This window comes from Coccinella septempunctata, chromosome 1, assembly GCF_907165205.1.
Source record: "Coccinella septempunctata chromosome 1, icCocSept1.1, whole genome shotgun sequence".
NCBI lineage: Eukaryota > Metazoa > Arthropoda > Insecta > Coleoptera > Coccinellidae > Coccinella > Coccinella septempunctata.
The window spans coordinates 50,031,487-50,058,757 of NC_058189.1; the positions used below are offsets into that span (position 1 = coordinate 50,031,487).

The 27,271-nt window shown below is 33.8% G+C and overlaps 1 protein-coding gene across 1 annotated transcript in view; it reads left to right on the plus strand.

Moving 5' to 3' along the window:
* The first annotated feature begins 524 nt into the window (after positions 1-524).
* Positions 525-27,271, plus strand: part of LOC123323010 (glutamate receptor ionotropic, kainate 2) — a 540,373-nt gene continuing 513,626 nt past the window's right edge. The window contains exon 1 of the mRNA XM_044911184.1: positions 525-593. The gene's annotated coding sequence lies outside the window, so the exon portion shown is untranslated. The remainder of the gene's footprint in view (positions 594-27,271) is intronic.

Consider the following 27,271-nt stretch of genomic DNA (forward strand, 5'->3'; position numbering starts at 1 on the left):
CGAATCTTATATCCAAGTATTCACTCGATACCCGTAGATATTTCTATTACTGAACTCAACAGCTTCTCAAGGATGTGAGCTGTCAATAATGGGAACTTTTCCTGGACAAAGTATCTGCTATTATATCACTCAGGCGAGTCCCTTCATTCAGTGAAAGCTTTTTCTAAAAATATTAAATCCATCTACTAGAAGTCGAACACAATCCTGATGCAAACAGAGCTGAAGTCACAATGAAGCAGTAGTGGGACAATGACAGACTTGATTGCAACGACCGTTTGAATATGCCCGTGAACAAAATACATTCGTAAACATAACCCAAATTCATGAATCCTTGACAAATACTGAATATTATGTAGAGTACGAATATCCTCCTCATCAAATATTAGGAGGCATGAAGGGCTTCCTTCTGTGAATAACAACTGAGAGGCAATAATTTCTCTTGAAAATGGGCAGAAAGTTGGAATTTTATGGGATTATTAAGGATATTTCTCCACATTCTCTTTCGTGCGCTGAATAGACAACGATGGTTGTAAGAAGAGAATCGGCCAATGAAAATATTGAACGTATATTCTTATCAACGCCTGGAGAACAAGGTACTCAGATATAACACAATCTTTTATGACATAATAAATTTCATTGATTGCTTCATAACTTCACGAACAGTTTCCATTGGAATATGTTTTTAGTTTACTCCCCATTGAGAAACGGCGTACGCACTCGTCAATTTTTGAATGTGATCACATTCGATTGAAATCAGGAATCTTATTCACGAGAAAATAAGTCGAAATAATATTTGACAATTATCCGCTTCCAAAGTTGTCTTGAATTTGAGAAATGTCAGAATTTTATCAGTGAAGAACTAACCGCGGGTTTTACAAATTTTTTTTTGCCTGATCAACGATTTAACAGTCTCTCGATAGTCTCGATTTCCAAAACGAAATCCCTGAAACGTTTTTTCGTGCGCTGATACCTTGATCAAGCTTTGTGAAACCGGCCGTAACTAAGTTTTGCCACATTGTTTTATCGCCGTGAAGCGAGCGCCCTTATGGAATCTTTCTCACTAAAAATAGAATGAGTGAAATAGTCATTGTGAAGGCTTCTACAATATGCAAATAGTTGATGTCTTGTAGTCCAAGCATTATAATATAATGAGAGGCAAATTTGAGTTCATACGGCAACTATGTATTGAAAAGATATACGAGGATGTATTGATATCTAGTTAGCCTAGACCAGTTCCATGCATAAAAAAATATTGCGTTACCATAGCAACGAACAATAGCTTATTAGAAGTGTCAGTGTGAAGTTTGAGGTCAAAAAAGTAAACCAGAGGAACGCAATAAATTAAAAGAAAATATGTCCACCGAAATTGTGGAAATCGAAAAATTGGAGTATCGAGCCATTATCAAGTACCTGTATTTAAAAGGGTTAAGAGGTAAGCAGATTTACGAAGTTATGCTTAATCCCCTTGTTGATCAATGTCCTTCCTATGCGACCGTGAAAAATTGGACTGCAAGCTTCAAAAAAGGTAAATTTTCCATTGAAGATGAAGACCGATCGGGAAGGCCAGTTTCTGTGTCAGTCTCCCAAAATATCGATGCACTTCATGACATGATTTTATCAGACCGTCGAATTGGGCTAAAACGGATATCTCAAGCACTGAATATTTCATAAGAACGCGTTCATCATATAGTTCACGTCAATTCAGACATAAGAAAAATTGCTGCAAAATGAATCCCCAAATGTTTGAATGTTGAACTAAAGTGAGCAAGGCGTTCGATCTGTGCTCGATTTGAAAACGATGTAGACTTCTTAAACCGAATTGTTACTGTGGATGAGACTTGTGCACATTTCTATGATCCAGAAACAAAGCAACAATCGATGGAATGGCAACCCTCTGGTTCTTCAAGACCTAAGAACTTTCGTGTCCAAAAATCTGCTGGAAAAGTTCTTGCTTCAGTGTTTTGGGGATTGCCATGGAGTAATCATGATTGATTTTTTGAATAAGGGTAGAACAATAACCGGAGATTACTATTCGACATTACTGACCACTCTACGGGAAAAAATTAAAGAGAAAAGACGCGGAAAGCTATCCAAAGATGTTTTATTTTTGCAGGACTACGACCCTGCACACAAATTTCAAGTTGTCTTTCAAAAAATTTGTGATTTAGGATTTGAATTACTAGAACACACCCTTATTCACCAGATTTTGCTCCATCCGACTATCATCTCTTTCCTCAGCTGAAAAAAAATTTAAAAGGTCGTAAATTTTCTTCCAACGAGGAGGTTATAAGAGCTGTGGAGGTCTGGTTTGTAGAGCAAGAAGAAAAATTTTTTTTAAATGTCTAGAGACGTTGCAGGTTTGCTTCAATAAATGTATTCCAATTAAGAGGAGAATATGTTGAGTAATAAAATATTTTGACCTTGAACTTTTGTTTGGTTCTATAGTAGGCTAAGAATTTTTCAATATAATCCTCGTGAAGGTTATCATTAATGGTTGACAATTTTTATCAAATAAACTCACGATCCCCGTTAGACAATATATTTATATTTTCGCATTCATCAATACAAAGTTATAACAGTTTTACGAGCAAAAAAATCATCCCAAACATGAGTTTCCCACTGAAACTGAAGTTTCAGGGTAGTGATACAGTCAATTCAAAAAGGATGGAAATGGATATGATAAATTATAATTTCGAAAACTCGCTAATAGCTCAGATGGGCAATTCTCTTATCGAGGCGTTCATATTTCAAAATAAAAACTTTCATCATTACATCATTACACTTCGTTGAATTGGGAAGAGGGTTTTTTGCACATATTATTGAAACGGTTTTTGTTTTACGCAACAGACAAAACTCATATGGTTAATGATCCTAAAAGAGTGGCGGCAACATGCTTGAAAATTCTTATAAATATATGGTTTATTTCAGCAATCGAACTATCCTATCATATTGTTTGCAATGCTCACATTATATCGAATATTATTGTTTAATGTAATTGAAATTTTGATACTTTTTCATTACAAAAATACGTTCTTTTATATACTGAAAGATTTTATATATTCAATTTAAATTTTGAAGAGAAAGAAAAATTATTTTATAAAGATGCACAGATATTTGTGCAGACACGTATTTAGAAAAAAGTGTTACGTTGAAATATGTATTCAAAAATATTCATCATACGACATATTTTACTGAAGTCTACGATAAGATTTATTTATTTATTCGTTCATGAGATGAGTAACGATTTCCGATTTCTTACTTGCAAAAACCCTCGGTAGTCTATCCTCATGTTATTAATGCGTATAGGTTTATCCAGTTTCTGGATTTCCCTTTCGTATTGAATCAACCTGTATAAAGTACAGAATCTGTGAATAGAAAATACATAGATGCAAAGTTCCATTGAACAAAGATTATAGAGTAGAAAGATCTATCCCTCATATCACTAGTACTAAAAACTGACTACATTTTGGCAAGTGAAAACACATTTGACAATGAGATGGCGCGGAAAACGTATTGTCAATACAGAAAAACTGTTTAATAACAGTTTTCTATTTTATAATTGACGGGCGCGAAAGTCGAATTCTATTCCTTGTATTTGATTTCAATATAGACTTTGTTGAGACCAGAAAACAAACATCCTAAGCTACAAAACAAAAGGATGGTTTTGTTTTGTGACTAGGATGTTAGTTTTCATCTGAACATTGTGTGGAATAAATTGATATCTCTGAAATACTGTATTGGATGTGCTATATTTTTATTTGCAATTTATAAACATTTACAAAAATTTGCGATTATGGACAACAAATAAAGCTTTGACTAGGACAACTCTTGTGATCTGCTATACGTCAAAGGTGTTATTTCTGCGCAATACGATTTTTTCATATTACAAACATAGTGGAATTTGTACAATTCATATCAGAAATCAATATGAACCAAAATTCAACATACCATCATAGCATACACATTTCAGTTTCTTTATAATTTCTTTATGATATGGTCTTTTTATGACACAATATACAAATTGATTAATGAATAAACAAAACACTCAAAGCAGGTTTCATAAAACTTTGACTTTCCAAACAACAATTTGACAGTCACTCAATGCCCAAAACGAAATCAATAAAACCTTTGCATTACTGAATTCAAGAAGTAGCAATTGAGAATCTTTGAATGTGCGTATAAAAGTCATAATTTTCCCTAAATAGGACATTCATACAAGGGATGCTTCCTGCATACAACAATTTATGTGGATGAACAGTTCTGAATCGACTTGCAGTAAAATATTCTTTGCGACTCTGCACATAATGTAGTCAGTAGTGTTTGAAGGCCTTTATGCTCTGAAAATTGTATCCACTTCGTAGCACTGAAAATAAAAATCAATGAATGACCGAATCACATGTTACCAGTTTTAATACTTACATTCCCATTTTTCTTTTCATTTGATCCACAGTTCTTCACCATACAATAATTTTCGAACGATATTTCGAGGTTTTCACCAAGAAATTAGACAAAAATTTCAATAATCAGCAACTAGAACTTGAACATGAACGAGCTTGATTAAGAAAAGGCGGTACGATATTCAAAACATTCAAAACCTCTTTGATCAAAATGGCCATCTGACATCTCACAAAATTTCATATGTTTCTGAAAATGTCCATCGAATTAACATTTTAACCATTCGTAGGGCTTCAAAAACACTTTTGAAACACAGATGGCGCTCCCATCACTTTCGTCGCTTCTTTTCCTATCTTTCTACTCTATAATACTGTAATGTAATGTATTTGACATTGAAGAAATCTTAATTGAAGAAAATAGGGTACGATTTGTTAAAATCACCCGACCGTTCGTTGCCGTGGGGCACACAAAGCACTTTATTGATGTGTGTTGAAGTTTTTGATTTTTATACTTTCGCAGATAATGAGAAAATGCCTGTTTTTTGTTGTGCAGTCCAATGTAGAAGAAGGGGTGAAAGGGACGATTTAAAGTTTTTCAGAATACCCGTTATTCGGAATTTCAAGTAAAAAAACTCTATCAAACAAACTGTCCGTTGTCCGTGATTAGGAAATCTAACGTCAGGAACATAATGCACAAAACACAATAAAACGCCACTCAAACTCGAAACAGCATGAATATCAATGGAGAGGAAAGCTTGTGTGCCCTAGGGCAACGAACGGTCAGCTGATTTTGACAAATCGTTAGAGTACCCTTATAACGTGCGTTATAAAAAAATTCGTCGTAAAGTAGGCTATGAAATTTTGAAGGCTGATGTTCGGTGGCTAAACGTATGTCTTTCATTGAATTACTTCATCTTCCCAAAATCTAAACAATGATGACATTAACCTATATATTGTAATTTTGTACCGAAATTGGAAAGGCACTTTTTAGAAAAGGTTTCTTGTGAATTTCTCCCAACTTGGAAAAAGCATTTCTTTCATCGAGTAATATGACAAGAATCCAAGCAATCTGAGGCGGTAAAAAAAATTCTCTGTAAAATTTTAACCGTCCACTATTTTCATATGTAAGAGACATGAATTGATAGTGGTATTAGGTTTTTTTTTGTAAAAAGGTTCTAGCTACTTCAGTCATATGAATAAATCACAGTAAGAATCTCAATTTGTTTATTAATTCTCTATAAATATTGAATTCATGAATCCATGACTAAACTAGAGAACTGAATCACATGAAAATGGCTATTGTACAATTTATCAAAATTCAATTCAGCTATAAAAAAGCGTGAGGCTTTCTCCGTCATAACTGCTGTTTAACCCTCAATGCCCAAGTTTTTTTCCTTTTTAAAATTATTTCCCTATAGTTTCAAGTTAGCTTATGTATAATCTACATCTTTCTTTCGCAAATAGTTAACTGATTTACATTAACACCTGTTCTCACAAAATGAACCTATACTGAAGGCGGACATGGGCAGTTGAACTAAACTGCTCAAAGGGAATAATTTTGTATCCACTTATATGCAACCAGTCTCAAGGCGGAGTTGGGTATTGGAGGGTTAAGTTCCATAAAAGAAAGTAGGTCCCACATTTTGCCTTTGACTGATGCATACCGAACTTCAATTTTTTTTGGATGCTACAAGGGTAGGTAATCACAACCTTTTCCATTTTCTGATAACATGTCTCAATCTTTATGGAAACAAATGGATGTCTTTTTTTCAAAATCGTGTGGCATATTCCAACAGATATACTCCAGCCACTTGAGATAAAACCCGAACAGAGGTTTGTGGAGCTTCTGTCATCATATTTTCATTATTGCTTGACTCTGGAGTTTTCTCCTTTGGTTGATCACTTTCTTTTTTGTTTGAACATAATACCTGTTCCGTCAACATATCGCAAAACAGTACTATGGAAAATTGATAATAATCTACAGCAATATTGAGATACTTCTATGAAGTCGCCGAACAAAATATTTCCATTCTCCTACTATTTTCTCCCCAATTTTGATGTAGGATTCAGCAGTACAAGCTTTTTATACCTATGTCCGTAAAAATCATCTTTATAATTTGCTGATAATTTCAATTCAACAACAATCCAAAATGCTAAATTGACCGTTCAACGGAAATATATTAGCACAAGCTAAGAATTACGTTTAGACACGTTCAAAATTCCATAGCCTACTTGACGACGAATTTTGTTGAACGCACGTTATAATACGTAGCCAAAGATTAATATAATCTTTGGCTACGTATTATAACGCGCGTATTATAACGTGCGTTATAATAATACTAAAGAGTACTCTATAATCTTTGATAGGTAGCATCTTTGAGTATGGAATTTTTTTTCTATGGGTAACATAATTCTCATTTGACGGATAGCACATATGTGAATTTGACTGCTTACTATTTGCTTATTTAGGTCTTATCGCAACATGAGGGAATTCTAAAATTGTTATGACTCGCTCTCAATGAGCATTTCCGTTCTGTGAAATGTCTTGCGAAAACAAGTAATGAAGAATTCGCAGAAGTCAGATATGAAAAAGAAATCTTCAATTCAGAAGCAACTGGAACAATATCACTTTCCTCCGCACTGAAACCACTTCAGGAAGAAGTAATATCAATTATTATTCAAGAAGGAGCGCATCGAAGATGTAGCATGAGGAGTAATGTAATAATTTGAAACGCAGAAGTTTTGTTTTCCCAGTATTTTTGATCTTTTTGCCATTCATCAAACCCATTACAGACCCAGGATGTGGGCGAGCATGGCTGTTTACTTCGATATACCGAACACATTTCTCAGGAAATATAAGATTGTTTCTCAGAGCTCAATTATTAAGTTACTTTTAAGGTAGCATTATCTGTGAAGTTCATCGTACATTGGGTAACAGGATATAGTTTTGGAAAAAAATCCAAGATTCGAGAAAACTGTCTACGCCCTTGTGCTCTCATTCAAGACATATATCTATTATATTCTATATCGATAATGGGACATCGAAAATTGAAGCCAGCCCGTGGCCGGAATCGACTTCTGCGCATGTGCAGAAATATTAAGAATAAAAATACCTGATTAGCTCTGTCTCTTTCTGATACATCGATTTATGAACTGACAGGAATGAAATGATTTTACTTCACAACCATTCGAATATTTTCGACCTTAACCTTACAATATATTGATAATGGATTGAATTAGGTTCAAACTCAGGTTTGCATTACGTAGTAATTTGTATTTCATCGTTGATTTCTAATAATTAGAAGTCAAAATTCATGAAACTTCATCATTTTGCAGCACTAGACGCTCGGATTCATAACAATAGTGAAATATTATGTGTTTTCCACAGAAATGCGGAGTGCCGAGGTTAACAAAAATTATGTTCAACAAAATTGTAGGAATGTGAATACATTTTTCTAGGTTGTTCACTGTTGTATATTATCTGCATTGTATCTAGATAAGTCGGTTATTGTCTTGAAATTCAGTTGGGAGTTGATGTAATAATTCTAGTTCAATTTATGATTGTTTTTTTCGGCACTGAAATAGTGAAACATCTAAATCGACATCTATATCTCTAAAGCTCAACTGTAGTTACTAATATCTACCAGTTTCTCATCTTCTAAATATTCTTATTGCCAAATTGATTATTGTATGGATTCTATTGGAGCATGGCTCTTTAAATGAGCACTATGTACTTTTATATATAATATAACTACATATTACATTAAATGTTGACCCGAAAATATTTTTTATTGAGTATTGAGTAGATTTACAAGAGGGGAAATTCAGGAGGTGAGATAAGTATGATGTTTACACGTACACGTAATAATTGATACTGGTATGAAACAGTAATATAAAACGCACTTGTTTACTGAGTATGGACAATATTATTCCTTTTCGGCACTTAATTATTATTTCAATCATAATAATATTGGTTGAATAGTTTTTATGCACTTATTTGGTTTGATCTCTTTTCGTTGATTCATCTGAAAGTTGAAAAAAACGGATACATACTCGATGAATTTAATATTCATTAACTTTCGCCTCACATAAAATTCTTCTCAAAATTTGTACAACAATTTGAAATAAATCATCATTCGAATTCATTCAATCATTCAACGTCAAATATGAAAACAACCTAACCAATATTTTGATTGTCATTTTCGAACTTCTAATTCGCGCATGCGTACAAGTGGATTCCTCCCAACGATTTGGCGTCATTTTTTGTCGTAGTCTAGAACGCGTGTTATCAATATTGGTATAATAGATATATGATTCAAGAAAACACTCAGGAAGTAGAGAAGGTTTATCTTTACCTATAAAGGGACACAAATATTATTTTGACCAGAAGCAGGGCAATCTGTGGTTCGATTGACTTGATACTCCCTTTCAGTGTATGAAGACCAAAAGCGTGACGGGTACTATTTTAGGCGAGTAGATACGCGATTTGTGCTTCGAAACAGTCCCATATCAGGAGCACTTGCCTTGTTTTCCGATAATGCTTGTATAAAACTGGCCTGAGATGTCCAAAAACATGGTGTACGCACTCGTCAATTTTCGAGTGCAATCAAAGATTATAGAGTTGAAAGATAAGAAAAGCCTTCATTTCTCTAGTACTAAAAACCGACTTCAAAACACGATGACAATGAGATGATGCTCAAAACGCACTGTCGATAGAGAAAAACTTTTTAATAACAGTTTTTCCTTTTTAAATTGGTGGGCTTGAAATTCGAATTCTATTCCTTGTATTAAATTTCAATATCGACTTTGTTTCGATCAGAAAGCAAACATCCTGAGCGACAAAACAAACGTATGGTTTTGTTTTGTGATCAGGATGTTAGTTTTCATCTAAACATTGTTTGGAATCAATTGATATCAATGGAAAACGCTGTTGTATGTGCTATATTTTTATTTGCAATTCATAAAAAATCTACAAAAATTGAAATTATGGCCAATAAATGAACCTTTGACTAGGGCACAAAAGTATATGGTGATCTGCTATATATACGTCGAAGGTATTATTTCTGTGCAATAGGTTGTTTTGAATTAATAAACTTAGTTAAATTTATGAAATATACATATATCAGAAATTAATATAAACCAATATTCAAGATACCATCATAGCATACACATTCCAGTTACTTACATATAGGTATTATTTATAGAATATTCAGAACCACACTTAAAAAAAACCTTACACAGATATAGCAGACCTGTATGTCAGAATAGTTTCTTGGTGCTTTTTTATGATTTCCTTATGACATGGTTTAGATGTCTATACTCCATTCACATTTATTTTAGCAGTCGGTTGGTCATGGAAATAGAAATTTGACACATTTCACTCTGTATAGTACGAAAATGTGGGGTTATGACGCTTGTCAAAACATTTTTGGGTTTGCCCGTTCTACGTGAAAGTTTCTGTTATTACGTATTTTATCACAATCTTCGGAAAAGATGTGACGAACATAATTGAAGTTTATACAAACTCATTGAACGCATACCAAATCCAGTTGTTTGCATGGAAAATACAAGAGATCAGTATAATATAATAATATGCCCTAGCTTGAGGAGAGTCAATGTTCGTTATCTTCTTTGGCTAAAGTTTGAATACGGTTGCATCAGTTGTATATTTCAAAAATATTAACCCGAAGATAAAATGCATATGTTGAAGTGGTTGGGAATGGGTATCTCCCGAAGGAATTAACAGATAATTACAAGAATGTTGAATTCTTCAACAAAAATCATCTTGCATCAATATAAGTGAAAGGAATTAAAGGAAGTTTCAATCAAGATGAACTTCACCTTTGAACAAAAATTTCACGTGAATAAACACTTAATGCATTGATATAATAATAATAATAATTAGTTATTTATTGGTACCTTAAGACATTTACAATGTATAGGACAAGTCAAATGAAAAATGAATTTTCGGGAACTTATTCTACGATGACATTCATCGAAAATACTGTAGTAAACTTTTCGCATTATTTCACTCAAACATAAAATTCTCAAATGCCACCACTTTTTTGGGTCTCCCAATAGAAGGAAATTTTTTGTCATCCTCTTCATTCACAATCTTTCTGATTGTGGAAATATTCAGTTGAAATATAAGTCGTTTAAATTCAGACTCGGATTCAGATGAAACATTATATAAATTCTCTATTCTCTTACATTGAATTTGTTCACTACCGTCTGACGTATTGTGGATTTTAGAATATCAGGGTATAACCCTTTTCTCTATGGGTATAACTATTTGAATGAGCGGACCTGAATTCTAAATAGCATTTTCTGAAACCCTGACTCTTTTTTCAATCACTTTCGGCATTTTCGTAATATTGATTGATATAAGTTCTATAGTTCTATAGTTACAAAAACATGAGAAAATTATTTTATGGCCAACCGACTGCTAAAATAAATGTGAATGCAGTTTACAAAATAATTAATGAATGAACAAAACACTCACAGCAGGTTTCATAAAACTTTGAGTTTCCAAACAATAAGTCATTCGGTTCCCTAATGTAAATCGATAAAACATCTGAATTTCTAAATATATTAAAAGATTAGCAATTGAGAATCATTGAATGGACCTATAAAGGTCATAATTTCCCCTTAATAGGCCGTTCATGCAAGGAATGCTTTCTGCATACAGTGCATACAACAATTTACGTGAATGAACAGTTCTCTATTGACCTGCAGTAATATGTTCACTGCACATGGTGTACTCAGTAGGGTTTGCTGAAGTCATTGTCTTAACGCCCTGAGAATTTTATCCACTTTAGAGCACCTAAAATTAGAATCAATGAAATACCGATTCACATGTTACCAGTTTCAATACTTACCTACGCTTCCATTTCCCTAGTTGAGTGAAAAACTTAATCTCGGAAAATCCATTTTATTATTTGATCCACAGTTCTTCACCATTCGAACAATATTTTGGTGTTTTCATCAATTTGATATGAGACCTATGTTCTCTGAAGACATTTCATTTCATTGCTTTCATAGTTGTAAACAAATAATACTTCAAAATGGTTAGTTGTTCATCTTGTGGCCTTACTAAACACAAAATCAAACGGATGTTGGTAGAAAATTTCACAGGTAAGTGTTTTACATGCTCAATAATCAATATATTTATAATATTATATTATAATACGGAAACAGGGGTCGGCCATATGCAAGCACCTTAAATGCTCCATCCTGTTATTCTATACTCAAAGGAACTGACCATTTTGTCAGCTTTTAACGAATATTTGTGATTTACTGATTTACACTTTAATTTTCGTAGTAAAAACAAATCTGCAGATATTTCAACACTATCGAACGAGTAGGTAGGTACATACTATTCTTCTTTGATATTTTTTGGTTGACAAACTGTATTCACGAGAAGGGTATTTCAATAAAACACAGTTATTGATTGGCGAATTATCCAATATATTGAGTTGACCGAAACGGACTTTTCACTGTAGTGGTGAAGAATATTTCGAAAAACAGACTCGAATAGATTTATGTATTTCTGTTTTTTAATACATGCTCACAATTCACATAACGTGTTTCCAATACAGTTCCTGTGATTCAATATTGCTGAAGTTGCCATAAAACTGTTAGCTGCAATCCGTCCCGACAGTTCATCTGAGATTTCGTTTTGTCTCTAACAACAAAGGGTGAAAGTCCAACAACACCGAATTCTTAGCTGTAGTTGATTGACCAAACATAAAACTAAACGACATGCTAAAGAAATGAAAATTCTACAATCTTTCTCGACACTAAAAACTAACACATTTTTACACACCAATAATCGCTTATAAATAGGTACAGCACATTCGCAAGTCGTAGAAATGTATTCAAATTATTTGTAAATATCAATTAACAATGAGCTGTAAATTTCGAAACATAGCTCTACCTATACAGTGGGAAAAACAGTGCATACACCATGCTTATAGACATCTCAACCTAATGACAGTGACAGTAATCTTAAACTGCTAACGTTGATTGAATACTTCAAACCAAAAATTCAAAAAATCCAACTCTTGAAACTAAGATATCGATTGAAACTAAGTTGGACGCTATCTAATAATCTAATGAATATTTCAACGTTTTGTAAGATAAAAATATTCTTCATATGTTCTCGAATAATGCGCCGTTTTCGGGTAATTTGATGTTAATAATTTAAAATATCTATGAAATTTGAAAAATTGGTCTGAATACAATTCTGTTTTGAATATCCACAGATGTGAAGTGTCACAGATTCAGCTAGTTATTCGGAAGGTAATTGTGTTTTTTCAGTGGTGGCACAACTCATTATGAAAACTCAAAATGGCTATATCTCTCACCCCGTATATTCCGTTTCAAATATGTAAGGTGAATCGCAAATGTCGGGCAATATTTTTTGGTATTATATACCTAACAACAAAAAATTAAACAAATAATTGAACTCACTCACTCACATAACTCATGAGTGAAAATCAAGTCAATTCAAAAATCAAGTAGCCACTTTGAGTTATCAACCTATGTCCGAAACCGCTTGCCAGGTATACTACAACCATAATAAAGGGTTTAACAATAATCACTAAATAACTTCCGGAATCGTAAATATGATACATACAAGATATTGGGTATTTGAGGATGCCAAGACACGTTGTTTTCTTATGACCCCTTGATTTTTCGGATGCACTAAGGTTATCCTTAGTTATCAAGGATTGAGTTACTTTTTTGAGTATACAATAAGTCAATAAGTCTTTTTATCGAATGGCACATCCTGAAATTTTTGTCTGTTTGATACTAAAGTCGATGGTCTTCTTGTTCATGGAAACATTTCAGGCCTGAAATAAATAGTTTTTGAAATTCATATGGCGACAATGGACTTAGTGACATTTTCTGAAGAACATTGTCGAAAAATAGCAGTTTTTGTGGAACCACTTGTAGAGTTATTCAAAAAACCGAAGACAATTTGGAAACCCTTCAAGAATACAATAAAAAAATCATACTTTTATCTCGAACGGTTAACAAGATCATCTCTAGTTATTATAATAAAACCATCATGACCATGAAATTTGTCGGATACAGTAGCCTACGTCTCGCGAAAAGGTACATAGATAAATTATGACAGTTGGGTATTTCATGTATACTCCATTCACTTTTATTTTAGCATTCGGTTGGCCATGAAATAATTTTCTCAAGTTTTTGTAAGGTTGGCACTTATGAAATGGCGTTAATGTCATAACGCCGTTGCCACGATTTATATATAAATTAATATTACGAATATGCCGAAAGTGATCGAAAAAGAGAGAAGACAGAGTATCAGGAAGAGTTATTTAGAATTCAGGTCCCTTTATTCAAATAATAGGTAACCCTGATATTCTAATATCTACAATATATCAGACGGTAGCGAACATATTCAATGTAATAGCGTTTTCTATTGTTAAAACTAGTGCAGTGCGAGTGCATATTTTGATGTCACTACAACCATTCCAATACCTCTGAAGCTAGTTTTACCACCGCAATTCGCTATAATAGCAAGTTTCTTTTGTAAAACTGGTGCGTATTGTTGAATGTTTCCACAATCAGAAAGAGTGTGAATGAAAAAGATGACAATGAATTTCCTTCTATTGGGAGACCCAAAAAAGTGGTTATAATATGCACTAACTTGTGGAGAGTTAATGTTCGTTATTTTCATTGGCTTAAGTTTGAATACGTTACATCAGTTGTAGATTTCAAAAATATTAACCCAAAGATGAAATGCATATGGTGCAGTGGTTGGGAATGGGTATCTCCCTAAGGAATTAACAGATAAGTACAAGAATGTTAAATTCTTCAACAAAAATCATCTTGCATAAATATGAGTGAAAGGAATTAAAGGAAGTTTCAAGTCAAGATGAATTTCACCTTTGAACAAAAATTTCACATGAATAAATAATTACAAGACAACTGGCGCGTATTTATGGCTGTTCATCTTAATACATTATTGATATAATTAGGTATTTATTGGTACCTCACGACATTTACAATGTATAAGACAAGTCAAATGAAAAATAGAAATTTTCGGAAACTTATTCTACGATGACATTCATCGAAAATCCTGAAGTAAACTTTTCGCATTAATTCACTCAAACATGAAACTCTCAAATGCCACCACTTTTTTGGGTCCCCCAATAGAAGGAAATTCTTTGTCATCCTCTTCATTCACAATCTTTTTGATTGTGCAAATATTCAGTTGAAATATAAGTCGTTTAGATTCAGATGAAACATTATATAAATTCTCTTACATTGAATATGCTCGCTACCATCTGCTATATTGTAGATATTCTGAGATATAGAATATCAGGGTATAACTATTTGAATGAGCGGACCTGAATTCTAAATAGCACTTTCTGAATCCCTGTCTCTTTTTTCAATAATTTTCGGCATTTTCGTAATAAAAATTGATAGTTGACTGATTAGTTGTGGCAACGGCGTTATGACTTTAACGACATTTCATGATTGCCAACCTTACTCCGTTCTAGTTACAAAAACTTGAGAAAATTATTTCATGGCCAACCGACTGCTAAAATAAATGTGAATGGAGTATACCTACCTAGATTCAGAATAGGATATAAAAATTGGGTGTTGGAAAATTCGAAAATCAAGAACATTTCGGCAAAATGACAACGCTCCCGTTCATGAACAGGCACGTAAAACCTCATCACAGTATCACGTAATTAATTCAACATGCCAATCTGTTACCGATGAAATCGTTTCGAGCATTTTATTCTGATTGAATTCTCTATATCTCTATGGAACTCGTTGAATTTTTACTTTGATATACATGTGTTGGAATTTTACTGAAAACGTCAATGTGAGGATTAACTTTTTGAACTTGGAGATGAATGAATAATCCCTTGTACAATTACCTACCTCTTTCTCATCAAGTACGAATCGAAGCTGAATGTTACTAACTGACATTGGCAGTATTTGGCATGTATTTGGTAACTATACTTCATTCAACTTTATTTTAGCAGTCGGTTGGCCATGGAAATTTGACACATTTCACTCTGTATAGTACGAAAATGTGGGGTTATGAAGCTTGTCAAAACATTTTTGGGTTTTAAATCAACGCTATGTTGCCCGTTCTACGTAAAAGTTTCTGTTATTACGTATTTTATCACAATGTCGAATCTCTTCGGAATTTATGTGACATAATTGAAGTTTATACAAACTGATTGAAGGCATACCAAATCCAGTTATTTGCATGGAAAATACAAGAGATCAGTATAATATCATAATATGCACTAGATTGAGGAGAGTTAATGTTCGTTATCTTCTTTGGCTTACATCATTTGTAGATTTCAAAAATATTAACCCGAAGACGAAATGCATATGATGCAGTGGTTGGCAATGGGTATCTCCCGAAGGAATTAACAGATGATTACAAGAATGTTAAATTCTTCAACAAAAATCATTTTGCATCAATATAAGTAAAAGGAATTAAAGGATATTTCAAGTCAAGATGAAATTCACCTTTGAACACAAATTTCACATGAATAAACAATTAACAGGACAACTGGCGCGTATTTGTGGCTATTCATCTTAATACATTGATGTAATTATAATATTTAGGAATTTATTAGTACCTTAAGACATTTACATTGTATAGGACAAGTCAAATGAAAAACAGAAAAATCCATTTTAGGGAACTCATTCTCCAATGACATTTATCGAAAATCCTGTAGTTAACTTTTCGCATTAATTCACTCAAACATAAAATTCTGCATGAAATGCCACCACTTTTTTGGGTCTCCCAATAGAAGGAAATTCTTTGTCATACTCTTCATTCACAATCTTTCTGATTGTGGAAATATTCAGCTGAAATATAAGTCGTTTAGATTCAGATGAAACATTATATAAATTCTCTTACCTTGAATATGTTCGCTACCGTCTGACGTATTGTGGATTTTAGAATATAACTATTTGAATGAGCGGACCTGAATTCTAAATAGCACTTCCTGAAACCTTGTCTCTTTTTTCAATCACTTTCGGCATTTTCGAATTTTCGTAATAAAAATTGATATTAGTTGTGGCAACGGCGTTATGACATTAACGACATTTCATGAGTGCCAACCTAACTTGAGAAAATTATTTCATGGCCAACCGACTGCTAAAATAAATTTGAATGATGTATATATTGATTTATGAAGTGCCATTTCATTAGGCAATCAAATTGCTGTTATCTGTGATTGCTACGTCCGTATTTTGTAAGGAAAATTGGGTCTCTCCAGGTGCACTCCTTCCAAAGTTCATCGAGTAAATTGAAAACATAACAAAGAGGCATTCACTCTTTGATTATATCCCGAAATGCGATTGCTTCAGGTGGAGCTCCTCAGAGGTTTGCACAATGGACTTGCGGCGACCTCTGACCCCGCTAAATCAAATGAAAGAAAGGGTCATGAAACATTTCAATAAGAACGGCCAATTCTCTGGCTCCTACGTGATCTAGGAAGGTGAAGGAATTGATGTTTTCCACCGGGTTCTTGTTGGAGTAAAAATGCTATCCCATATCATCTGATTGAGCCGATTGGGCGTATTATTCGTTCTAGATGTCAAATGTTCAACACTATGTGAATCTGAAGGCGGGAATACCAATGAGGCAGGAGGCAGAAGGTTTGTACGCTTTTTCACCCAATTCATGAAGAATGTGGTACATTATCAATATTTCCATCTAAGAATATCTTAAGATAGTTTTTGTTTTCGTTCAAAATATTAAGTGAATGTCACATACAAAGTTGGTATCTAGGAAATGTAATGTCAAAATAATTCTTTTTTTTAAATAATTGAATTAATTTTTTTTTAATTAATATTTTATATTATTGCTGAAAACTTGTGGTTTCTTGTAATAATTATTTTCGCTCAGTAACTTGGTGGATTCCAATTCAACAACTTCAAGTCATCATCGAAGCAGAGCCTCCCACAAATGATCAACTCAAGTAGATAATATAATTTATGAATAATATGAACAAAAGTGGTCCAAGATTAGAACCCTGCGGTATACCTGAAGCTAGGAAGTGTAACCATTACAGCTGACCAAATGATTCCGTTTGGACAGATATGAATCCAAGAGTCTAATTGCTGCATCATACAAACGGGGATTGGATAAATTGTACAATAAAATATCATGCGGATTTCTATCGAAAGCTTTAGCATAATCAGTATAAATGACATCAACCTGGACCTTGTCATCCAATACCTCTGAAATAAACTGTGTGAAAGTCACAAGGTTGGTTATTGTTGATCTTTTACAAAACAAAACCTGAAAGAGTGATAGAAAGGATTGCAAAGAACCAATTATTCATTTGTATAGGACAATCTCGAAAATCTTGGTGAAGTTACTCAATATAGATTTAGGCCTGTAATTGTCAACAACTAGATTTGTGGATAGGATATATTTTAGCAATATTCTAACTAATATGAATTAAACATGTTTGCACCGACTTATTTCAGACAAGATTAACCTTAATTCGGTGATTGTCACGGTAACTGCTATAGAAAGCGGAGAAATAATCAAGTATTAGCGTTAATCTCTCCTTAAATAAGTCGGTGCACACGGCTGTTGTGTATTACAAAAATGCCGAAAGTTATTAATAAGAGAGTAGGTATCAAGTGCTATTTATAATTTATTTATTTATTTATTTATTCATTATGCTTCGCATAATTTATGAACGGTACAACCCATTTGACACATAATATAGAGAATACATTGGTTTTCAGCACATTTCTGACAAGTTCGAAAGTACTTTTGTGAAATATCATAGTTACTAAATGTATCGAGATCAATTGAATTGCTTTCCACTATAGTAGAGTCATTCGGTGCAACTGTGCACACGTTTGCCTTTCAAACCATACTCTGTTTCAAATGTTGAAGCTAGGAAAATTGAAACATATTCATAATATAGAGCATTTTCTAATCTATAAAAAAACATCAAAAAGAAAACAAACAAAAGCGTTTTTTTTTCTGCAGAAGAAAATTTAATAGTGAAAGTCGGAATGCGTTCACATGCCCCTTATTGAGGGTAAGTGTGCGCACCCTGACGGGGTAAGTTAACGCATTGCTTAGTGAACCACACAATCAAAACAAATTACAAAATCATGTCAAAATGTTACAATATTAGAAAAATTGTGTTTATAATCAATACAGTAACGCCTTTTTACAAGCAGTGCATTATTGTTCATACCACCATTCCTGGTAAACACAACACTTGATACATTCCTCTGTTGGTAGCTCTTCATATTTTTCTATACAAATAGGATAATATTGATCGAGTTTTAATCAAGAAAATCAACAATGTCGTCATTTGTTCCTCATTGAACTTATCCCCATATAATGAATTTATGCGCAAACTTACCCGCGCCAAAATGTGAATTGATGTTCTTATAGAGTTCAGCAGCTAACAAAACCTAAAAATTTTTATTATATATTTAGAATAATATGCGCATGATCGAATAAAATATTGTTTAACACAATCGGACTCGGAACTTGGACCTGCCAGAATTTGCAGAGATGCTAAAAATTAACAAGAGAACTAGTAAATTTGATTGATTGTAAATAAAAAGTTAACGAAACGTCGCACGGCGCAGTCTACTAAATCTTAGAATATAGAATAACAGGAAGGAGCATATTGCTCATTTCAATTTGACCGGAATAGAGGAGAAATATGGCCGACACATATTTCCGTTTCAACAGTGGCGTAGGACAATGAAGTTTCCAAAAAACTAACTTCAATAGTCAGTTGATTCTGATTAATCAAAAAAATTAGGAAAGCACTGACGTTGAGTCAGAAGCTTTTTCACGCTCGTTCAAATTGATAATCAAAGCGGAAATTCACCCCGCCTAACACTGCCTGGCTATATACTTAATGGTATTAAGGTCTATGACTTAACATCACCTACGCCCATGGAGTGTTATTGTCATGGGATAACCTTGTTATGTCATGAAATTCAGAAACTCATAATTATTACCTGATATTCAGCTTAAAAAAATCACCTACCTATGAATTATTCACGCTAAAATATCCAAAATCCCTATTTCTAACAAATTTCAAGAATCCAAATTACCAAAATTAAGTTAAAACATCACTTTGTTAATTTGGCCACAGATAACAGAATCATTTGAATTCCAAGTCTGCCACTTTTCAAATTAGAATTTGGAAGACCAATATGGCCGTTTCCGTCGCACAATTCCCTTCATTCCCTTTTATTCGAAAAAGCTCCTTCCAGATATTCTATGTTCTAAGTACTAAATAAATAATTTGGCGATTATGCGCCTTTGCTTCATCCAAAGGAACCCCTCGTTCATAGATTTCATAGTCGAGCGCTCAGTTACCCCGAATGACTCTATAATGGAAATATAAATCATGAACAGTCAAATAAACGTTTTGTGAAAAGTTTGATGAATTCCATCTCATATTGTGAAGTCTCAATCACTGAGGTAAAATCAATAGGTACTTTTCGAAAAAATACACATTTACCCTCTGCGCTCAGTTACCCCGAATGACTCTACTTGTTCATCAAGTACATCAATTTAAATTCGATTTTGGACTTTTAGATAACTTGCCAATTGTCCGATATGGGTACAGGAATTTCCAACAAGATTATGCCAGAGCACAGAAGCTGCACCTCAGTTAAAATATGTTTTCCGGGATCGGCTCTTTACTATCATTTAGGGACATGAATTTCCCAGTAATTTTTTTATTCTGGATGATTTTCGTTAGGCCTCATTTGAATGATCAATTTTTTTGATATCTTCCCCTGATCTAAATCGACTGGAGGAATTCGATAGTCAAAAATCATAAGCTATCAAGTATCAACAATTATCCTTTCCTTCAAATAGGTAGGTAATGTTTTTTGATTAATCGGAAAACCGATTCTGAAATATTTATTGGGCTATTATCGCATGCCATAATCGTAAAGTATAGACAAAAACAGTAATAGGTAGATTTCGTTGCTGAATTTTGTAATGTTCCATGTGACACTTATAAAATAAGTCGATATATTTCCCAAGACCACCATTGATTCAAAATATGTAATATATAAGATGAGAAATACGTCATCAAAAAAAGAAGACTCACTAATGAAATAGAGATTTGAGAATCCTAACCCTGAGTGTAGAGTGTAGAAAAACTCGAATCTCCTAAGATAACTCCTTCAAATGTGAAATTTTGTTTTCAGTTAGATTTCTCTTCGTATTCAGTTGTGAAAATCTTTCAAAGTATTTTCTAATCGCTTCAAATTTAATGGGTTCTTGTATTCTAGGGTTTTAGTGTTAGAACTCAACTCAATGCTCGACACACATCTTCATACGAATTTGGATTAGAGCACCAAATGAAATAACGAAATGAATATTTGAATTAATCCTTCATAAAATATGCATTTGGAGTTTCTCCCTCACTTTGCTCACGTATTTTTCACGTGAAGGAAAAATGTTACAACAGTTCGATGAGACCAAGAAGCGAGATTTTTTTCAATCGTTCGGATTAATTACCTTTGGCAATAACTGTTGGGTCTATCATCTATCACACCGTTCATGTGACGTCCGCACGTTCACGTAAATTCATGGAGTATGTTTGTGTCACAGATCGCGATGAACTCGAAGTGGATTCAGATCAACTGTTGCATACGTGCATCGAAGCTTAAAGCTCTCTTGACCAACCCCGATAACACATGTCCAAAATCAGCCCTGTTTACATTCAGTCCAGGTACCCCAAGACATGATGACTTAACGGTAAATATTGGATCGAGGTAGATATTTCACCGAATTGATCCTAGTCAAATACAGTTCACCTGTTTTCCGGAATCTGATCGAGGGGTGTAATAAATCCCATATAGTTGCAAATCTTATGCCTTCCATATACCTATGGAGAAAGTTTTGTGGTAAGGGAGATCGGGGATAGTTGACCAACTTTTAGCTGAAAGGCTTCTATTTTAATTTCTTAAGAGTATATTAATTTAAAAACGGGTTCAGATAATAGATTGACTATTAACCTTTGGAAAAAATTGACAGAAAGCACGTTATTCATTATGGTATAGAGTGCCAGTTCTTGTATAATTGGAAAAACTAGTCAACCTACCCCATGCCTGGGGTAAGTTGACCTATGAAGTTATAAGGGCCAAATATATGAGGAAATAGGATGAAAGACACTAAAAGATAGGTGCCTTGCTAATTTCTTTTTATTGAAATCAATAGACAATTTTCTGCCACTTTCATTGAACACAATAAACTTTAAATGAAAATGAACAATCCGACGTTTGAAAACAACGCAATTTGAGTACCTGAAGAACAAACAAGGTAAACAAAGTAGTTATTGAGTATTTAAAACAAAACGAAGGAAATTTGCATGACTATTATGTCATACATAAGTCTATCAGCCCCGAATAAACTTTAAATTTGTAATCTCTTGCCAAAATCTCAAAACTGTGAGGAAATCAAATAGAATTATACATAAAAGAAAGAACATGAATCAAACAATCGATATAAGTGCTTTGACGATCAATAACCACGAATAAATAGGTATTATTAAAAATATCACTAGGACCAAAATAATTACCTATAAGTGTGGTTTTTCAATACTGAGTTCTTTCTCTAAAACTTTTTGCGTGCGCGATGCCGCGTTCCCGGTGACTAAGCAGGAGGAGGTGACGCACTTTTGTGCCTCACTGATTGGCTCAAGTCTATTGCGTCGGACGAGTTTTTGAGAGTTAGTCAACCTACCCCTATAGATAACCATCCCCGGTCTCCCCTACACCTAATAAAGTGATAAATATTTCCCAAAAAAAAAGATGGACGATTTCAGAATCGTTTGCCAAATTTGTGAATATTCGACTACACTCTTTCAATGGAAACGTATTGTTTTTCAATTATATTTGTGCCTTTCGGCTGCTTTAAGCATTTTTCAATTATTGGAATGTCGCGGGCTCTCAAATCCAATTGATATGAAATAGTTATTTTCCTATCAAGTGCGGAAAGTGATACTTGCCCGCACGAAACTGCCGTTGCCCGAACGATGTGAAGCAGAGTCGGGTAAGCAGTTGAGTGCGGGCAAGACACTTTACGCAAGAGTTAGGAACAATATTTTTTCTACAAGCGCTTGAAATATATAAATGTATCCATTTCACGAAACAGATCATATCTCATTTGATTAATTCATATATAATGACAGATGTAATTCTGCATGTCATTACTATGGGTTTCTCATCGTTGACGTTCTATGCATAGAAACATGATAGAATTTAATTTACTCTATAATATTTGCGTGCGGGAAAAACCCCTGCTAATCCATTCCCGCACGCAAATGCGTGCGGGAAAGAAATAGCAGGCGTTTTTGCCGCACGTTTTGGGAAAGTGACTCTTTGCAACTTGGAATGCGTGCGGGAAAAAGGTTGAACGCGCACGCTTGTAGAAAAAAAAATTATTGTATTTTCAAGGTAAATTTTGACATTATTCAGGCGTTTTTTTTTGGTGGTTTCATCCATAGAATAATAATTTATTTATTATTAGACTATGGTTTCATCACATAACAAATTAAAGTTGAAGCGTTGTGTGATGAAACCATAGTCTAATAATAAATAAATTACTAGTCAATGGATGACACCGTAAATATAATGCCCTAAACACGAAAAAAACGCCTGAATAATGTCAAAACTTACCTTGAAAATATAATATAAATTTTCTTTCATATCACTTGTATTTGAGAGCCAGTGACATTCCAAGGATTGTAAGACCCTCAAATCAACTGAAAGGCACAAATATAGTTGAAAAAAAAAAGTTTTCATTGTAAGAATGTGTAGTCGAATATTTACAAGGTTGGATAACGTTTCTGAACTCGTCCATTGAATGCCTAGAGAAACCTCATATCATATCATTAATAATTAATAGGATGTATGTATATCACTTTTCACTTGAAAATGGCCGCCTCAGCTAGGATACAAGAGTCCCAGTCTTCTCAAGACTTTTCGAAAATATCGAGGAATTACTTGTTTTATTTGCAAAACATGTAACGCCCTCTAATCTTGGAATCGAATCATTTCCGGATAAAATAGAAATCACGGAGAGAATATTTAGTATTCATGGCCAATAAAATTGCGGTAACTCATTTATTGTAGATATTACAAATACTTCGTCGTGCACCAAAATGGAGAGGAGAAAGTGAGTGCTCGTTTTTTCAAAATACATAGTAGCTTATTTCCAAGGTTGAAATGTTTTGCTCAATGGTTGTAAATAAGATGTCTAAAACTCTGGTGTATTCACTGATTCGATTTTGTTTTTAATTTCGTGGGGATATGGGATCAGTTTCTTTTTCCCACTGTAGAGGTATAGCGCTGTTTAAAATTTGGCAGAGCATTGTCAATTGATCTTTGAAAATAATTTGAATACTTTCCTACGACTTACGAAAATTTTGAATTTATAATCGGTTATTGGTGTTTGAAAATGTATTAGTTTCGAGAAAGGGTGTACAACATTCATTCATTCAACATTTCGTTCAGTTTTCTGTAAGGACAATCAAGAACTACAAGAATTCAGTGTTGTTGGAATTTGAGGGAGAACCAAATCAGATGAAGGAACATTCGGGACGGATATAGCTAAGTTTAATGGCAACTTCAGCAATATTTCTAAGGAACTGTATTGGAAATACATAATATGATGTGAGCATGTATTAAGAAACAGAAATACATGAATCTATTCGACTCTTGCCTTCAAATATTCTTCACAAGCGTGCGCGTTCAACCTTTTTCCCGCACGCATTCCAAGTTGCAAAGAGTCACTTTCCCAAAACGTGCGGGAAAAACGCCTGCTATTTCTTTCCCGCACGCATTTGCGTGCGGGAATGGATTAGCAGGGGTTTTTCCCGCACGCAAATATTATAGAGTAAATTAAATTCTATCATATTTCTATGCATAGAACGTCAACGATGAGAAACCCATAGTAATGACATGCAGAATTACGTCTGTCATTATATATGAATTAATCAAATGAGATATGATCTGTTTCGTGAAATGGATATATTTATATATTTCAAGCGCTTGTAGAAAAAATATTGTTCCTAACTCTTGCGTAAAGTGTCTTGCCCGCACTCAACTGCTTACCCGAACTCTGCTTCGCATCGTTCGGGCAACGGCAGTTTCGTGCGGGCAAGTATCACTTTCCGCACTTGATAGGAAAATAACTATTCCGTCAACTGAATAAATTGGATATTTGACCAATCAACTGTGTTTTATTGAAATCATATTGAATTACCCTCCTCATGAATTCAATTTGTCAAACGGAAATTATCTTGAAGAAGAATAGTAAATACTCCTTCGAAACCTTCAATAGTGTTGAAATATTGGGAGATTTGTTTTTACAACGAAAATTACACTATAAATAACTAATATTCCTTAACAGCTGACAAAATGGGCCAGTTCATATTTTGAACTCGTTGATCGATATTCGATATCAACGCAAAACAAAATAAAACGAGAGAGTATCATTGGACTTTCTTTGGCAGAACAAGGATAGAACGAAGCAAATGACATGGTGGCGCCGCCACGAAACTGATCCCATATCCCCAATTTTTTTATCTAGGCCGAATAGAAAAAAATGGTAAATAAAAAAAGTGTTTCTTTTGAACTCACAAATTGACTGTTGAAATAAATGTACAATTCAGTCTTTCTCTCTCTGTTTTTGAGCGGCCTGACGAGATAATAGATTCAAAAAAAGGATGAAAATTATGCTGGTAATAGAAGGTTTACCCTAACATAGACGAATACATACGAGATTGTGCATATTGGGCTTGTTTCTATGTTTTCTTTATTGTTGCTTGCTTATTCTTGATTTTATTATTTATATTGTTGTAGAATTAATGATTTAGATTTATTGTGTTTGTGATAAATTACTATTTGACTTGTCATATACATTTTTTCATATGTTTCAAAGGACTAACAAACATTATTATTAATCGAGTTGTTGAGTACTGATATGAATTGATATGCGAAATTTGATAGTGATTTTCTCAGAAACTGTAGGCCAGCCGATCGTAAGCACTTGATCGGTATTTCTGAAAATATTGTAAATTTCAATACATACATTTTCAATACAATACTTACAATATTGTAAATATTTTTTTCTGGGAACAAAGCAGCTTTCGGCTTTTAGAAACCGGATAGGTGACTGCTATGGTTATAAATTCGAACAAGCACTTAAATACTCCTGAGTTTAGGTTGTTGCTTACAATATTTTTTCTCCATTCCGCTCGTCCTGAAAAATTTGTTTTTTTGGCTTGCACTCAGCGACATGGAAATCGGAACATCAAGATGAATTAGATTTCTTGACTGGACCGTTCAACTCCTAAGGAAAACGGATATTAATCCTTTCCAACAGTTAAATTTTCCTCAGAGGGTTCTTTAATGGCTACGAAATAAAAGAAGAAATTAGTTTACGCCCGAACTCGAATAAACGCTGTTAATTGAGACATTTTGCTACCTACGTTTCGCTAGAAGGCATCCTTACCGATTAACTTTGAAAACAATGGATTCAGCCCATTGTTTTCAAATGCTACTAAATTAATTGGAAGAAAAATAACGGGACGTTGTGAGTGAAAGTAGTCGAAATCTCGCTCCCTTACCAATTTCACACCAGAGGAGGTTTCATGTATAGATACTATATACTATATATATTATAAGTATCTGGAATTTATTATTTTTCATAATTTTAATATATTCATATTTCGTAATACTCTAAGAAAAAAGTAATGTATGAAATAGATTGGGCAGATAGTTGGCTATGGCCAAATTGCATGGCAACACTATTTGTCAAATATTGTTGATTGTCAACTGGTATACAATTCATGAAATAATGTCGCAACTAAAAAAAAAAAACAGGTAGAATATGTCTAAAGATAAGTTTTTCGAAAAGTTAAAAAATCAGTGCAATGAGGGCTACCGCGTGTGAATTCGTGGTGATTAATATTAAGTTTATGGTCTCTATATATATATATATATATATATATCTATTATACTTATATCTTGATATTTCGTGTTTGTATAAGTAAATAGGATGAATATTTTGTTCTTATTTTCTAACTCAAGAATTGAAAATATACCAAATAATTACAATTGAGCTTTGTTTTTTCCGGATAATTTGTCGACAGACTATAGATTACGGTTGTTGACGTTCACCAACCTGCGAAATAATTTGTTTGGTTCATGAAATAATCATCCGGCAGAAAATGGAGTTTGATGAAAAATTGGGACAAATGGATGAGTAATTTGATCGAAAGAGGATATCGAACCCTATCAATCTCCGATATGATGTTGCGTTCATCCAATTTGGAGATACACGTTCCACAAAACACCTGGGTATTTCATATTATTTCGGATTTCCACAAATACCGTACTTTCGATAAAAATGCACGGTGGTTTTTTTTTCTAATTTCATTTCCATTCTGCATTGATTGGTTGTTTATTCGCTATGCAAGTATTAGTCCGGGAGGTGGTGTCACTTTTTTATTAGTGATTTATCTGCAACTCAAATGTGATTAATTAGAGAGTTCCACTATTACTGTCAGAGACAACCTGTTGTTGTCTCTGATTACTGTACTCGAAATCGAAAGTCAGCGCGACCGTGGTGGACGTGGGCGTGGGAGGCGGTGGAACTCGCCGGAAAAATCTCAAAAAAAAGTGATTGATCTCCACGTGAAACTTTGTAATAATGTAAATTATTCATTATTATGAGTGAAAATGGACGTCAGTCACTTTCCCGATGGTGGAAACATCGTCAGTCAGGCGGTTGAAGTGGTCGGAAAAATCTGAAAATTGACAAATGACCCATCTTCACTTGAAAT